The following is an 18,887-nucleotide window of genomic DNA, read 5'->3' as shown; positions in this document are numbered from 1 at the left end:
CACCTGATATTTAGGCTAGATCATGTGGTATGGAAAACGCCCTCACCACCTCTTCTGGAAACCTGTAAGACCAGGAAATGTCCCCTTGTTTCTTTGGAATGAAGTGTTTTGCTTTAAGACACACCAATGTTCTATACATGGTGCGTCCCTCCCCAAATGCTTCCCCACTGCCCAATGGTTCTCAACCTTCCTAATGCTGTGACCCTTTAATACAAATCCTCATATTGTGGTGATATCCAACCATAAAATTAGTTTCCTTGCTACTTCATAACTGTATTTTTGCTTCTGTTAGGAATTGTAATGTAAACATCTGATATGCAACCTCTGTTGAAGGGTCCTTCAACCCACAAAGGGGACCAGACATCCGGTTGAAAACGGCTACTCTTCAGGGTTCATGGCTGCCTGTGTCCATGCTGTAGTTCTCCTAATTGGTGTTCTTCTGAAAGGCATACGTCAGCTTCTTTTCTCTGAACCTGACATTTTCTATAGGGTACAATAGTTGGTGTCACATTCTATCACTGTTGATTTGACTCCCATGACATAGGGTTTCATACTAAACCTGAAGCTTAGGATTTTTGCTAGGCTGACTGGCTAGGGAGTTCCCAGGTCTTGTCTACCTATGGCCGTGCTTGTGTTACAGATCCATGTGTTTATTACACTTAGTGTCAGGAATTCAAACTCAGGTCCTCATTCTTGTACAGCAGGTACTCCTATTCACAGAGCCTTTTCTCTGGACCTAGAAATAATCCTTTTGACAATTTTAAATTAATGAAAATAAAGTTTTCATTCTTTGAAATCATAATGATCAGAAGGCACCATGAAAGCTTCCAAGTAAGGGATGCAACCAACAGCTATGATGCCTCTGAGCTACAACAACCACCTGTAAATGTGCCATGTTAAACCTAAGCATGCAATATTGGCATGCACATCTTGGTAGTAACCAACAGCTCTCTAATTGGAATAATATTTCATAAAAATCTTTTGCTTAAACCTAGTGATCATGATCATTGGTCATGTCACCATGCTTGTTTAAAGTTATGAGACAATAAAGTAAATTTCCTTGTAGATGCTTAACTCAGGCTTAGTTTGGGCCTAAGCCTAAATGAACATGTTGAAAAGTTCAGTATTTACATTTGGAAGAAGTATTTAGTATTTAATATTTACATTTGAAAAATTTAGCATTTACATTTAGTATTTACATTTGGAAAATAAATGCTAAGTCTACAAAACCTGGGAATCTGATGTTTGAGTGCAAATAAATACTTATGCTATAAATGAACAAAGAACTTACCACCTGTGTGGATCTCTTTGGAATTGCCCATGAATACCCAGGCTGTCCCACAGAAAGCCGAGAGCTCTGCTCTTTTGAAGAATACCAAGCTTGGCGTATTTATGGTTCAGACTAAATCTGTCTTTATCAGTAGATCTTTGTGAACATCCCTTCCAAATAGCTGCATTGCTTGTTACTCCGGTGCTCCTACCTTGCCATATAACCCCTTCTATAGAACAATAAATTTAGAAACTGGGAAGATGGCTCAGTCAGTCAAGTACATACCTTGCAAGCAGGTACTAGAAAGAGCATCTGAGTTTGATCTCTAGAATCCATGTTAAAACAGACAAAGCCAGGCTTGGTGGTGTACACCTGTAATGCTAGCCCTGGGAATTCGGAAACAGGAAGATCTCTGGGTCTCACCGGGCAGCCTGTTCAGTCAAACTGGCTCTCTTAAGGTTCAATGAGAGCGCCTCTGGAAAGAAGTAAACATGGAGAACACTTAAGGAATACACCTAACATTAACCTTTAAACACCATAAATGTGTCCACATATGCTCATACATGCACATATGACACACACACACACACACACACACACACAGAATAAATCCTGTTTTACTACAGAGGTAAGAGTGCAAGAGCCAACTCATGAAATAACTAGACCAAGACTAAGGAATTATCAGCAGCATACAAAACAACACTTTCTGGATAATTTAGTCCTGAAAAAAGCACTTTAAAATAATCTATTTTCTTCTTTCTTCATTCCTTTTTCATTTTACCTACTTAAGACAGTCCCATGCCATGTGCAAATATAAAGGTATATTTTATGGAAGAAATACTAAAATTTTAAGGTTAAATTTTATGTCTATATGACTCCTGTAGGAGAAAGAAAAGGATTTCCCCCCCTATTTTTATTAGCCTCTGTATAATTTTATGTGGTCATCCATATAGGATACAATTTTCTATTGTGAATAGAGACTGTGGATAGGTAATTTAGTTAAATTTACTTTAAGTTCATGCTTTTCCAAAACCAGACATAAAGTCATTATGACTCTGATGACCCATTAAGACTCAAAGATTCATGGGACTTACCCATTAAAATTGTTCTAGATTTGAATGTCAGGGAGAATGCCAATGAAGTTAGTATCATTGTGTCATGAGGTTCTTTGTGGGAGCTAAAATGGCAAGCGAAATAGCAACTATATTGCATGTAATGCAATTGTAGTAACCATCTAGGGGTCTCTTTGGTGAGAGAGAAATCTCCTGATTAAGGAATGGAGATAGAATAACTGTTTGGGTTGGGTATTTACTCTGTGTACTATGGCTGCTACTGTGGCTGCTGAGTGCTGTGTGAGAGTCACTAGATGAAGTTCAGGAGAAGTTAAACTGAACAAACACAAGGGTGTCCGTGGTCATTATTTCATGAGCACTGACAATGTTTCTTGTATCTTTAGTTGTCTATGCCTATAATACACACACTCCACTTTTAAAATATTATGCTTCAAAAAAGAAAAGGAATTGTTCCCAAAGGGCAATCTGTAAAGTAAGAAGAATGACAAATAGTTGGTACATATTTCATAATTCACACATGTCATTTCTTTTTAAATGTACTTTTACTGTGTGGCTCATTTGATTCAGTTGTTTTCTTTATAGGTATAGCACTAAAATACTAAACTTTAGAGTGGCCATTAAGCACTAAAGGGAACAACACACAAGTGCCAAAAGTAGTACAAAGAAAAAAGCAAAATAAAATAAAAATAAAACAGAAAAGCAATTCTCCTTTTTTTAAAAAATGGAAAAGCTAAGCAGAAGCACAAATAAAATACAAAAGGATAGCATACATGAATTAAAATATCATTGATGTAGTGGAGGTGTTAAGTGAGGTTCTGGGTGACCCCGAGAGTCTGTCTGCTTGAGCCCAGGGTACAGTGCCTTGCATAATCACTGGGACTATAAATCTTCCCAGTATTATACTTCCTGGAACATTGTGTTAAAAAGCACAGCTGGCTTTAAGAAAAGCCTGAATCTTCCTTTTAAAAGATAAGATTACACAGACTAGTCACAGGAAACGTCTTAAAAGGGAAAGTATGTAAAAAGTCAAGTCTTAGAATGTAGAATCCTACACCATTATAGTGAAATGAGTCTTGAGCAACCTTAAAAGCAAACAGAGACCAGGCAGGCTGAAAGGATGGGCCAAAACTTCTTTCCTGCGTCCTGTGAGATAGAATTTTTATTATTTTCTTAAGCCAATACAGGACAGGCACCAAAGCAATACAGAGAAACCCTGTCTTGGAGAAAACAAACAAACAAACAAAACAAACAAGAGTGTTATGATTTGTCTTACATTAACAGAAAACTCAGCACAAAAGACAAAGGGCTGAGATCTGAAATTTAAGTTTAATTATATGAAGCTTTTAAGTAAAACATCAAACAAGAATTTTGTTGCAGAGCATTCATAATTTAGTACAAAAATATCATTATAGAGGGAGAAATATTTCACCATCCATTATCAGGAAGATATAATGATTGAAACTTATAAACAACTAAGAATAATAGAAAGAAAACAAAAAGCAAGATTGAATGAACAAGAAGTATTAAAATTCCTTACACCTTTAATCCCAGCACTCAGGAGGCAGAGGCAGGTGGATCTTTGTGAGTTTGAGGCCAGCCTGGACTATGGAGTGAGTTCCAGGATGGGCTCCAAAGCTACACAGAGAAACCCTGTCTTAAAAAATTAACATTAAAAAATTCTTCTTCCCCATGGAATGGGAAATTTCATTTCCCATTCTTCTTTATTGAGTTCAGGTAGGAAGCCTAGGAAAAAAATTAGTGGAAAAACAACAGGATAAACATGGACAGAACCCTGCATCAAATAAACTAGAAAACAAGTATCCTTTCAAACTTGAAATAGTTAGAGAACTGGGCCAAAATATGTGCCAGAAAGTACACTTCACCAATCTCCTAAAAATTCCTGTCACATCGCAATCAACTACTGCATTTAACAAGAAGACAATGCTATCAAAAACCTTACACTGAAATTTAACAACTATAGAAATTACTTCTAGGACAGATAAAAATTATAATGGAAAATTTGAAAATATTGAACAATATAAATTATCTATCAAAGTTGGCTGGGTGTTAGAAAAATAGTTTTGATAAAAGGGGAACATTAGTTATGAGAAATGCTCATTGTGTGTATTCATTATGCTACAAAACTTTCCTATGTTAGTCATGTTCTTTTTATATACCAAATACAACAAATGTAAGTAAGTCTAAGTCTGTCCACATTCTCTTAAAAGTATCCATTGGTCGAGGAACTTTCTAGTTGTGGCAATGATCTTGCTTCTTTATGTATTCTTTCAATGGCCAAGATTGAAGCAAAGAAGTAAACAATATTCAAATAGTTTTTCTCATTGATGTAATCACTCAAGTATTTAATTAAAAAATATATATTTAGCAACAGTTCTTGACAGTTGGAACTTTATAAAAAGTAAGACCTAAATTCACTCATTCGTTCATTCCCTGAGTCTCACTGTATTTTCCAAATTCGTCTCAGACTCCAGGTCTCAAATGATCATCTGACTCAACCTCCCAGGAAGATGGGTCCAGCATGAAGAGTTTTAATCTTCATTATTTCAATTTAACTGATGGAAACATTTTACTGAGATTTTTAAGTCAATCACTGAAAAGTCGGAAACTATTGCATTACTAATAAAGAATAAATTAGAAAGGTGATGGTCCATTCTCTCATACATCTTAGTTTTGGTGACATGAACGAGTAGCGTTTGGTGCTATAAATCAAATAGGTCATATGCCCAATGTTCGGTGGTAGAATATAATGGGACATGTTTGACTGATTCAGTCTCTGAGTCCTTCCTATGATTTCTTTTCTTTCTCCTTTTTTAAAAATACATCACTTTCTGTTGAAGATAATAAAACTCTGGATTTGAACTTACTTTAATTCACAGTAGACTGACATCAGCCCACTGACATTTCTCTAAATAACTGGGTTTACCAAGGTTGAACTTTATTGTAAAAAGAGCATCATGTGATTTATTTTGTATGAGTATATGGCTTTCTAGAAACATTCACTAATTGATTTACAATCTGTTCTAGTTTATTGAATGCATAATTGCCCAAACTCACTGAGCAGCCACAAAAATATTTCCCACGAGAAGCGTCCATGTTCCCTTCCCCCAGTCCCATCCCAGCTTTCTTTCTTTGCTGAAAATATGAATAATAAACCCATACAGAATGGCCTACTCTCTCCATAAAAAGTAATACATTTAGTGTCCATAATGTACCAAGGTCAAATATTCAGACATTCCATAAATACCTTATCTGAAATCATCACAGCGTGAGCCAAAGCTCAGCAATAAAAATTCAGAGCTGTCACGTCCATAATAAGGAGCCCACAGCTCTGTAGGCTGCTCTTGACCTCATCATTATGCTCCCCCGTGAACAGCCCTCAGCCTTACCCCTTTACTGCCAGGCTACCCTTTGGTTCCCCGACTTGCTTTTTCCAAGCAAGTTCCCTTGTATTCATTTGCATAGTTAGTGAATTATTTGCTTCAGTGCCTTTTTTTGAGTGGCACCATATGTCTACTGTTCGAATGAGGAATGCCCTGGGCCTTCTTAAACACCAGAGTTGGGCTTTTGAATCCATCATCAATACCAATTATTTTTAGATATTTTGAAGCACTGTAAATTTACTCATAGTTCAAACTCAACATTTTCTTCCCTCTGAAAACAGTGTACTGAATATTTTCATACCATATCTATTTGTCCTGAAACATAAATGGAACACCAGTTCACTTAGTTTTTAGACGAAATAATTGATAACCATTTCAACTGAGCAGAGCTTTATGTGGCTTTCAGAAAATCCTGCAAAATAAATAGGAAGATGAATAGGAGCATAGACATATGAAACAGTAAAATGGGACTTTAGAAATTTATTCCCAGTGCCTTCCCAATACAATGGAATTGTGGACAGTTAGGATAATATCTTCTCCCCAAATTGTTTCTTGGCATTTATACAGGAAGCATGTGAGTTCTTGCCATTAGAATCACAAGAGACACTGTACCTACCCTTTGCCAATAGAAAACAGAGTTTTGGGAATGTCAATCTATTTAAAATCAGACCAATGAGGAAATGGTAGCAATCTCAAGCCCATGCAATAAAGCTCTGAGAAGAAATTCTCTCTCTGGTCTGACAGGTGATTCTCAAAGCTTGCTCATGTAAGCTTTTCCCCCTCCTGATTATTTTTAGAAGTTGCATCTGCTGAAGTGATTTCTTTTGCTACGTACTGAATTCTCATTTAGAAGTGGGGCAGAGGTGAGGACGAAATTGGTAAATTGATCATTGATTAGCTTGTTTTAACAGGCCATTAACAAATGGCTAAGGTAATAAAAATAGTCATTTAGATCTGTTGCTGAATCCATTAGAACATTCGAGGATAAAATGATGTAATTAGTTTTCACTCTAAGTTTTTGATATGAATCTACTTACCATTTATTATCACACACACTTACTTGACATAATAAAGATTATTCCTCCAGGCTTAAAACTGTAACAGAATAGCAGATGAAACAGTAACGGAAGTGATCAAAAGAATATTTGAGAGGAATGGGCAGACATTCAGAGTTGAGAAAATGGCTCAGTGGATAAAGTACTTGTTGAACAAGTGTGAAGACCCAGGTTCCATTCCCCAGCACCCAAGTGAAAAATAGGGTGCATAGTGGACCTTTAACCCCAAAGCTGGTGATGGAGAGTGGAGAATCCCCAGAGCTTGCTAGTCAGCCTCTACCCTGACTGCAAAATCCAGATTTAATGATTGCAAAAATAAGATGAGGCCATGAACAAAGACAGCTGTCATCTTGTTCTTGTGAGTACACACACACACACACACACACACACACACACACACAGAGAGAGAGAGAGAGAGAGGCATGGCTGCCCATTCATTTTTTTTCCACAAAAATTTCTGGTATTTGGAATGTGGCAGGGATAAAATCAAATTCTATTCTCAAGAAGATCCATTAGATTCTTTTACCTCTGACAGGGTACTTTCCCTAGCTGGGCCAGGGGCTTTCAGTTGTACAATGGTCGCGATTGTTTTTCTGAATGGTTATATTTTATTGATAGTCAGACAGTACTTCCAGCAGCACTCCATTACTTTTGTTACTTAGCACCTCCATACCTGCTCAAGAGGACATTTTAGGAAAGTGGCTAGGGCAGTATTTAAATGAAGGCAGAGCAAACTAGCCAGCCACAGTGGATTGAGGCCATCAGTGGCTTATGACTTGTGGCTTCTTCTTCTGAGCTAAGTGATTTATGTCTTCTACTGTGTAGACCATCTGATCAGTGAGAACAACATTTCCTATTCTATCCTGAGCAAGGATTGGGTCCTCCTGGTGGCTTCCTATCTTAAAGCACCCTCCACCTCATTCCTAGTTATTGCACTCAGGGTTTGGTAATCTACATACTATCTAATCATGTCCCAAACTTTGAATGTTCAAAATACCAAATGAAATTATGTTTTCTTTTTATCTTTCTTTACCTATGCTATGTGTTCTTGTTTCCTTTCTGTTGGCCCCAAAAATATCATGACACAAAACAACTGTGGAGAAGAAGGGGTCTATTTGACTTATATTTCCATACCACAGTTCATCACTGAGGGAAGCCAGGGCAGGAACGTGAATTGTGTGTGTATATATCATAACAAGTGGAAAAGTTGGTTAGGCATATATATGGGATTCCAGAGGAAAGCTCCTAATCGGGCTAAAGTGGGTATCAGAGTACTTCATGGCTCAGAGAGACTGTCTGAGACACATTTCAAAGATTCATATGCATTAGGGGAATTTTGAGTGTTGAGGGTGAAATGGTCAAGAGGGAAATATGGGCAGAGGTAGCAAAGGGTAAAAACCTCTGCAGTGTCAGGAAACTAAGGAGAGAACCTACATGTCATTGGGGACAAGTAGTGTGGAGGAATGTGAGGGATGATTTTGGACAGTAGAACTCCATCTGCACTTGCACTCGGCTCAGGAACCCACAGTGTCTGCTGGGTGACAACTTAAGGAATGTCACTTCCCTTCTACATTTCTTTCCAAAGCGTCTCTAGCCATATTTTTCCTTCTTACGATTATATAAATCATCAAGCTTATTGGGAACAGACCAGGGATCCTAAGCAGGCAGAAATGTAATGTAGAATTAAATTCCTAGGTTTCTATCAAGGGGTAGGGTGGGGGTTGGATTGGTCTCCCTGCCAGTAACATGAGCATCACTGTGAAGAAGCTGAGATTGGGAGTTCATGGCTCTCGAATCATTGCTTCTGATGGAACTGCCCTTGCTGCTTACTGACTCAGCCTTGCAATGCTGAGTGTGGAAGCCACACCTTTGAGGTTGTTCCCATCTGTCTTCTGCCTCCTAATGCTTATGTTGGAGATCAGGTAGAACAACCAGGCCTTGAGTAGCCAAGATTAATTAAAGTGAGTAACACAAGAAGAGCAGTCACTGTGCGCTGTGATTTTCCTTGGAGGCACAATCATCATGGCAACCATTTATAAAACTATTATACAGTGTCCCACAACCCAGCTGCAAGCTGCAATATCAAATTGAATCCTAGTCTTTTCTTTTTCCACATTTCACCTGCTGTGTTTTCCCAGATTATTTCAGATTATTTTCTATTGCATTACCTTGAGTCCCTTCCATGAAGCATGTCAAGAGAGGGATTTCCAGTTTAATGAAGGCATTAAAACAAGGGTTAAAAAAAAGTGTGGTCCATAAGTTGGATTATCTCACCTAGAGAGCTTTTCAGATATTAGATTTTCACCATGACTAGCATGAACCATGAGTTCAGGGCTTCAGTGTAAGCAATCAATGAGGCCTTAACATTCAGCTCATTTTGTGGAAGCTCCTCCCCTTTTGAAGGGAGCTCTGTAACAGGATAAATGAAAGAAGCAGACTGATTTTGGGATTCAAGCTTCAAGCTGAGGATCAGGTAAGCAAAGCAGCCTGCCACTAGCTTCTTACCTCTGTCTTAGGCTGATAGGGCTGATTCTGGCCCACAAAACCTCAGACTAATTTCTCCTCAGTATGCCTGGAGAATCCGGAGACTTCAGTATCTTCCTATTTTCAATGTGGCTCGAGAATGAATTTCTCCTATCCTCAAAATGGCCAGGGAATGAATGCCTCTTACTGAGGTCTTGCTCCTGTCTTATAGGTCTCCCTAATGATGGGATTAAAGGTGTGTGATGCCAGGTGCTGAGGTCATCTTGTGTGAGCTGTTTCTCTTTAGAACTTGGTCAATCTTCTGTAGATCTGGATGTCCTTGGATCCCACAGAGATCTATCTACCTCTTAATCCTGAGTCCTAGGATTAAAGGTGTGTACCAACAACTCTTTGTGTTTGTGTAGGGATGTTTCTCCATATTCAACTCTATCATAGACCCCCCTCCCAGGCAATGTATCTAATAGGTTTTCTCTATTGCAATAGTAGGTTTCTCCACCACCTATGCAATAAGCTAGATTAAGCCCAATTGAAAAAGCAAAATAACATATTTATTTGAGCAGAGCAACTCCCAGGTGAGTCCTCCAGCCGCAGAGATTAGTCCTGGAGAAGTCACATGCCCAAACTAAAGCAGGGAGTTTATACAGCCTGTAGATGAGGTATGATGATGTGGCCACCATAAACGGGCTTTGTGCCTAAGTATGGTCAAAAACTGAGCACTTTAGGAGGGGACTTGGGCTACTGCCAACTTCAGGAGAGGAACTGCTGCAGCCATCAAGAACGCAGAACTGGGCATCTGACACCTTTTCTTTGTTGGAGATTCTCTGAGAGGGTGGGGTTTGGAGAGAGAGGAATGGGATTTTCTGGATTAAGCAGGAGTGAACTGGAGGTTCCAGCTGAACATTACCCTCTAAATTGTGAGTTCTGAAACAAATGACATCGTTAATTTAAAGCAAGGACTCATGTCCTCCAGTATTTAGTTTTGACACTTACCAGGTGCTAGACTAGACTTTGAGCATAATCCAACATTTAACCTTCCTATAAGCATTGCGATTTGTTCAATAGTAAGAGTTCTTCTCGTTTTGTGGAAACCAAATTGATACACATTATCATATTTAATAATCTTTCTAGTTTTAGTTATAGAGTGCAATAGATAATAACTAATAAAAAAATTACAACCAGCCTCCAATATGATTTAAGCGCTGCACATTTAGCAGTTTTAACTCTAAACACCTTTGCCATGTAACTGCTAGTATCAGCACCATTTTCATAAGAACAAGGACTGGAAATTTAGGAAGTGAAGACATTTTCCTATGTTCACAGAATGAAGGCAGAACCATCTCACAAATGGAAGTCTTGCACATTTTGTGACCTTCATGCTGCCACTATATGGCGGTCATCTGTCACTTTAGTTACATCTCTTACGTGCTTAATATATGTGAACAACTGTTTGACTACCAGCTCCTGCTTATCTCATCTCTATGTTGATTCTCTGTGAGGAAGCAAGGCTCCTAACAAATCAGCTTCCCTTTGTCATCCAGCACGCGTTTGAAGCACTCCTTCCCGCTGTTGATTGGCCTGTATTCAAGAACTACAAATGGATTTTAATATGAGCCTGTGGGGGAAAAATATAATTATGGTGATAAATCTGCAGGAATCATATAATGAATTAAAAACCCTACATAAATGCTTTTTGGATTATCTGTCACTTGGGATTACTTATGCCATGATCTCCTCCATGACTGCAGATAATTGAATGTTGGCTATTTTACTGCAAGTGGAAGTTCTGACGTTAAGGAGAAAATGAAGCATGTAAATGGGAGTTTGCTTATTTACTCAGTAATTAATTTGAGATTTCATCACAGGAATCATTTAAAGCCATAACACAGAATAACTTTATCTCATGGGAACCGGGTTCCTTTTATTTGGATGAGAGAAGTGATTAATGTGTCTGCCTCTTCTTTTTCTGTTTATTCACTAATAAACAATGAAATAGCATGCAGATGTTGTTTGGGAGATATAAGGGCAACTATTAATGGAAAAATAATCATACTAAGATATGTTTATGAAGTCTCTGGGAGCTTTTACTTAACCTTTGGACTCTTTCTTCTCTATTAAATGATGCTGTGGTCATTGAGTTGCATACAACAACTGAACAATGTCTTGGAGAAGTGATAGCATCAGCTCATCCTGTTATTACACAGGATTATACATACATTATAAATCAGACATGGGAGTCAGCATCACATTTATACTAACACCACAGAGTTCATGTTCAGAATTCACTGAAGGTCTTTTGAATAGTAACTAACTATAGAGCCATTGATGTGTTTCTTGGCCTTCCCATGTCTGTTGCCATTCATAAAATATGCAACTATGCACGTTTTCTGCATTGAGGTGCTGTAAAGTGTAAGCAATACATTGTCATGCATGTTATGCATGCATGGTGTTGTCCCTGTACATGATGATCATGGATGTGGGTTCCAGGTCATGGGCTTATGTTTAGGATCTTTACTGCATAGTCAGAATTTAAGTGATTTGAAGACTGCCTGGAAAACTTGTGACTAGAGCTTCCTTCAGCCCCCCAAATGCTTCTTGATTAACACAGAATAACACACACACACACACACACACACACACACACACACACACACACACATCTGTCCTTAAAGCACAAAGTCTGAAACTACACAAGAAATGAAGGCATATGGATGTAGAGTTACATATGTGTATTATGACCTGTGTGTGTACAGGTCATAATATCAAAGTTTTATGCCTGTTCTTACAACACACACACACACACCATCATCCATCTGTTTTTTGTTTTATATTTTTATACAGATTCACATTATGTAGCCCTGGCTGGCCTGGAACTCACCTTGTAGACCAAGCTGCCTTTGCATTTGTATTAATTTTCTTGCCACTGCTTCCAGAGTGCTGGTATTGTAGTCATGAACCACCATACCAGGGAAGACCACCTATTTTTATAGAATATAAGGTTGAAACATTCTTCCTTGTTTATGAATTGCTTTGCTCTTGAATGCAGGTATCTAAAATGGTGATGCAAATGCCATTGAATCTCAGGAGATGGGTCAGGCTTGTTTCTTTTGTATCATCCTTAGATTGATTGTGGTGAACATTACACATAGCTAAAACTATACATTTATAGTTTTCACTTATAGTATCTAAGTGTGAACACTTTCTATCAAGACAAAAAAGACTTTGTCGAACTGATACCTGGTTATGGAGTGGTGATGGTTCTCAAGTACAAAGATGTTATTTATTGAGAACTTGAGAAACATGGTTTTAACCCACTGTAGTTACAGAATTTCATGCCTGTAGTGATAAATTATACATGGCTAACTTGTTTAGCTTAATTTCAGATGATAGATGGATGCACATATTAATTTCTGTACAATATTCATGCCACCAATAAAACCTGATGGTAGAACTTCCATGGCAAATTGAGCTTCAATGAGGTTTGTGATTTCTCTCATCACAGTATAATGTGTTTTCTTTCCTCTGAAGATGCTGTGGTACCTAAGAACACACACACACACCAACATTAAAGTAAAATGTAGAAAGGACTCACAATTTAAGTTTTCCCATTAAAGTATATTTTGTATTAATAAAAACATGGAGATTAGGATTCATATAAAAGAGTGTTCATTAAAAGTCCATATAAATGCATTTTATAGTAATTGTTTTCAATAATTTCTAAAAAAAGATCATTATTTCTTTTTATCTTAAAGTGACACAGATTCACTTCAGAAAATATAAATATAGTGAAATAGTTTAAGATGAAATATAATTCACCCACATATCCTCTTAACAGAGACTCTATTAAACTAGAATTTTTCTGCCCTTCTTTCTTGTTTTCATGTTAAACAAAAATGTTTTCTGTGGATAAAATTTATTTTTCAGATTCCATTTTGTCCACTAACAGTTCCCTTCACTTAGCATTATCCAAAATATTTTCCAGTGGCATTCAATATTATACCCCAGACTTCCCCAATCGCTGGGATAGTAAATGATTCCTTCATACCTACAGCAGAAATTAATACCTCACACTCACTGTCACAAGGCCGCTCTTGTGTCCCTACCCTCATCTACTTCATAGCTACACTAAAACCGCCATTGTTTGCTGCCTCCTCTTTTTATGCCTAGTCTTCTGCCTTAAGTTTCACCACTATAAAAAGAAGACAATAATTATTCTATTTTGTCAAAACCTCAAATTGACACAAATGTCCAAATATAATTTCTTGAAATAATTTGCCTGTCCCATTTTTCCCAGGAAGAAAGATTTGTACCCATAACAAATATAGAAATTATTCAAAAATATTTATAGTCTCTTGATGTATTTGTCACTACACAAATTAACAGATAGTGTTCTATGTAGAATAGCACATAAATATTAAATTAATATTTTCTGTCTTCTAGTCAGTCTTTAATTTTTTAATATTATTTTGATTTTGTGAATACGAATTTTTTGCCTGCATAGAGGCAGTATACCATGAGTGCCCACAGAGGCCACGGGAGGGCAATGGGTCATCTTGGAACCAGAGTTAGAGACAGTTGTCAGAGGCCATGCGGACGCTGGGAATTGAACCTGACTTCTCTGGAGAGGCAGCCAGGATTCTCTTAGCTGCTAAGCCATCTCAGCAGCCCCTCCTGATCTACTTTAATGCACAACTTCAACATATGTGTCAGCCTTTTCCCTGGGTTGCTTTGTAAACCACCCAAGCAACTTTGCAGGAGTGTGCCATCCTGATTCTTGTCTATGTTGCTTGAGATACAGGTTCTATTGAAGTCAGTAGGCATTATAGCTTTGAAATTTCCCCTCAAAGCAACCTAAAATAGTTATTTGTGTGAAACTGAAAAGATTGTTATATATGTTTTCTTACAAACACAACAGCTATGTTTAAAAAGCTTCTCTCCACTGAAGGCACCTGACCCCTTGGGCTCATCCCACAAATTGCCTGGCTGAATCTGCTGTCTTCCCTTGACCTCTGTTACTGTTTTGTTTTGTGTTTTCATATTTAGTTTTAAAAACATATCCTCACTACTGAGCCTTCAAAGTCCACAATGGCATTTGTCTGAGGGTGTCAATTCCAAATATCATTGTATTATTAAAAGTACAGTTTTTAGGAACGTATTTATAATGCCCTGTGAATATAAGGCACTTCCTCTGCACTTAAGAGGGTAGGAGAGGGAACAGAGAGGAAAATGGCAAGGACTGGATGCTTCAGGTGTCTTAAGACATTTGCAAGCTGGTTTCACAGCATGCCTCTCTCCATTTAAACTCCCATACTGCAACACACCAGTGTTTCAGCTTTACTAGATCCTTGTGAGCATTGCTGTTAGTGTGTGTGTGTGTGTGTGTGTGTGTGTGTGTGTGTGTGCATGTGTAGTTGTGTATGTGTGCGCATGTACCCATGCATCTTGCATGCATACATTCATGCCATGTCAAAATGTGGTTTCCAGAACAGCCTTGGGTGTTGGTACTCACCTTCCCCTTTATTTAAGATGGGGTCCCTTTGTGTGTTTGTGGCTGTGTGTGTATCAGTGTGTATCAGCTCTTTGTGTGTATCAGTGGCTCTTGCCTTTCCAGAGATTCTTCTGTCATTGCATCTGTTTGTTTCACAGGAGCGCTAGTGTCACAGAAGCTAGCATTATGTGAGTTCCGGGCATTCGAACTCAGGTTCCCATGCTTGCAAAGCTTGTACCCAACACCTCCACCCTGATTTGTCTTGCTGTCCTACACAAAGAAAAAGGCATGATATTTTGGATGAGGTAGAAGATATGGTTGCTAAGGGTTTTGGAGAGGGGCAGCTAGGCAGAAGTAAAGAGGTGGAATACAGTGGCCTTTGGTGCAGAGGCATTACTCTACGAAACTGTGTAACAGATACACATCACTATACAGCTGTCAAAACTTGGCTCATTTCAGTACAAACTGAACCATAATGTAAGCTAGAAACTATGCTTAACGTTGTACAGGTTCATTATAATCTATCACACAATTGTAGTAAACTCTTTGTCATTCCATGTACCCAGCATGCCACACCAAATGCAAGATGTTGCTAACAGGAGAAATAATTTATAGAACGAGTATATGCATCTCATGTAATCTGTCCAGTTATTCTCTAAGTCTAAATTTGTACTATTTCTTTTCCTATTTGTTTCTCATTGATTTTCTTCTCTTGCCTTATTGCCCCAGCGAGTACTTGGAACACAATGTTGAAAAGGGGTGTGGATAATGGAAATCCCTGTCTTGTGCCTGACTTCAGTGAGATTGTTTCTGACCTTTCTCCATTTAGGGGGATGTTAGCTGTGGGTTTCTTATACATGGCTTTTATTGTGTTGAGATGCATTCCTTCTGTTCCTTCTGGCCCTACAATCTCCAGGACTTTAATTATGAAGTCCATGTTGTATTTTTTTCATGGGCTGTGTCTGCATCTATTGAGATAAACACTTGACTTTTGTCTTTAAATCCATTTGTGGCTTATTACATTTATTGACTTGCGTATGTTGAACCATCTCTCTATCAGTGAGAAAGCAAACTTGGTCATGGTAACTTTCTTCATGTATGAAAATACAATGTACTCAGTTTTAAAATTAATTCAATTATTCATGCTTCTGATAAGAAATTAATGTGTTATTTTGTCAAAATCCACTACCATAATATTTATAGATTTAAAAGGAGGAAGCTTTATCTTTTACACTAATAATTAGAAATTCTTTTGTTCTTATTAAATAGATGTTACTTTTCATCAGGGGATCTAAGATATTAAAGTTTCACTAGATAAGACAGGAAAACATTTTCTTGATGCTCTTTGTGAGACTTAAGTTGAAAAACAATTATTAGCCAGTAGACAATTAACTTTCTAGTTTTCTGTTTTTGTACTTCATTTTTTGATATACTCTCCTATCTTGCTTTTTGTTGCTGTGATAAAGTACTAAACAAAACAACTTGGAGAGGAAAACACTTATTTGGCTAACAATTTACAGTCCTTCATGGAAGGGAACCAAAGCAAGAACTCAAAGAAGGAACTGAAGCAGAGACCAGAGAAATGAGGTTTCCTGGGTTGTTTTTGGCTTACCAAGCTACCTTTCTTATATGGTCCAGGCTTCATTGCCTGGGAAGGGCACTGTGCTCAGTAGGCTGGATCCTTCTACATCAATTAGCAGTCAAGGAGATGCCCCACAGCCATGCTCGAAGGCCAGTCAGTTGCAGGCAATTCCTTAGTGAAGGTCCTTCCTCACAGGTATGTCAAGCTGATCCTTGGCTGACTGTAGACATCTACTTCTTCTAACTTGGTGAGATGGAAAGAATTTAAGTGGTTTAAGATACAGAATATCTTAAAAGCCATATTGTTTTGGAACAAGCATTCATCAATTAAGTTATGCTACCACTCTCTTTTCTTTGCTATATGTATTTACATACAATATTGACTTTCATGTCAAAACATGTTTGTCTGTCTTTCTGGTACTCAGAGATGTCTGCTGTTAATTTGAAAATTGCATAAACAATATCTCCTCTCTTTCCCTCCATTCAGCAAGCCTCACATCGAGCATGGCCACATCAGATTTTCAGAGTGCAGTCAACTGTGAATGTTGATTCTGATTGATTTGGATAAATGATGCAACTTTTGAAAGCCCCAAGATAAAAGTCATGGGAAATATAACAACCAGAAAATAAGGAAACAGTTGGGAACAGTTGGAATTGTTTGTACTGAAAGCTTTTCGAAGGCTCATATTATCATTCAAGAGTAAAAGAGCTAAACATAAAGAAAGCCACAAGCATATTATACTTACATTATGGATTTTTTTAGTGTGTGTGTGTGTGTGTGTGTGTGTGTGTGTGAGAGAGAGAGAGAGAGAGAGAGAGAGAGAGAGAGAGAGAGAGAGAGAGAGAGAGAGACTCTGCATACAAATACAAATCAGAGGACAAATTGAACAAATGGATTCTCTTTTTCCACTATGTGGATCCCAGGGACTAAAAATGCCCTTACCTGCTGAGCCATCTTGTCAACCCTGCCCTGTACTTTTTGAAGAATCACTTCCTGCATTGTCAGCCAACATGCTCTTATGAAGCTGTGTACTTAAATATTCATTCAAGTGTGTCATCCTTCCACAAAGTAGTTAACTTTGTCAACAATTTGAGTATCAGTGATAAGAGCACGACAGTGTGAGTCACTTCCTCTTACGCTCATGGGTGACATTAGAGAAGTGACAGCTGATCTTTCTTTAGTAGACTTTATTTCTTCCTGTTTTATAAACTTAACATTTTCTACCCTTGAACATGGGAAGAAAATAAATCTGAAAACAAATTAGTGAGCATCAGGACATATGCAATAAAAAGTATAACAAATGGGCTCCATTTTCAGTAAAATAAAAGAACACAGAGAAAATTGAAATGTGTGATATAACCACAGATAGAGAACAATGACCTTTACATTGGAGGCAAAATAGCCAGAGTTGCAGGGTGCTCATATCAAGCATGGTAAAGCGGGAAAACTTGAGGTATGGAGCTTCTATGGATGTCATATTTTAAAAATAGCCCTCTAATTAAAATAGAGTTTTATTTAAAATAATGTGGTATAAAACATCAAATAGCACAGGTATGTGTTCAGTGTAGTTACTTTTGGCAGCAAGAATAGGATCTATTTTAAAGACTTGAAAAAAGGCTTAAAAATTGGAAATGCACATATACACATGAGGAAAGGTACCTTTGCACGTGGAGACCACAGAGAGCTTCAGGGGCTCTGATGTCCTAGGTGGCCTGGACCACCAGATGTGAATGTTAGGAACCCAACTGCAGAGCAGCACACAGGCTTAGCTGATGCACCATTCCTCTAGCTGCATGTCTAAGGGTTAAGCCACACTCTAAACTTCAGAGAAACTAAATTACTGTTGTGATAGAAGAAGCAACTATCCTCTTTAGAGTGGTTCATATTGTAGCATCAAGAAATCTAATCAATTAGACAAAATGTGTTCCAGCAGCTATGATATGGTTCTCTTGTGAATCAGTCTGACTAATGAAAAACAAAGGTTAAATATTGAGGATATTCTTAACCATATGATGTCCCCAGGACAACTTCTTCTATTTTGTAATATGTGTCTGCTTGTTTTGCAAGACCTGTACCTATTCAGAGATTGTTTGAAATCTTGAACTGGAATACATTGAATCACTTAGCTGTGAGATACTCATGGCAATACGTTGGCTTCGTTTGGTGTTTTCACTTCCGAGAAGAAAATATTCTGATCATTTGATTTTCTTTTTACTGCTGTAAGAACTGGATGCCATCAGTTCAATCTTCACAGAAATTTTACAAATTTGAAACTAATGTTTCTCTTTTCTATTCTGAAAGCCTAAAACTTTAGAGAATTAAATTGACGCTGTTAATAAAAAGTAAACTAGGTTAGGTCATGAATTCAAATCTTTGGAATTCTTTTCCATGTTTGTTTTCTTTTTATAATATTTCAGAACAGCCTACAAAAGATTGATTTCCTAGGTAAGAGACATATTAGGCGAATGTTTTTGTAACATGTCCTAAAAGTTCACTTGAAATTATTTCTCAAACTTTTGTAAATGTGACATAAGATA

The sequence above is a fragment of the Cricetulus griseus genome (genome assembly GCF_003668045.3).
Source record: "Cricetulus griseus strain 17A/GY chromosome 1 unlocalized genomic scaffold, alternate assembly CriGri-PICRH-1.0 chr1_1, whole genome shotgun sequence".
In the NCBI taxonomy this organism is placed as follows: domain Eukaryota; kingdom Metazoa; phylum Chordata; class Mammalia; order Rodentia; family Cricetidae; genus Cricetulus; species Cricetulus griseus.
The sequence above is the reverse complement of the archived record's forward strand: the minus strand, read 5'-3'. Positions refer to the sequence as shown.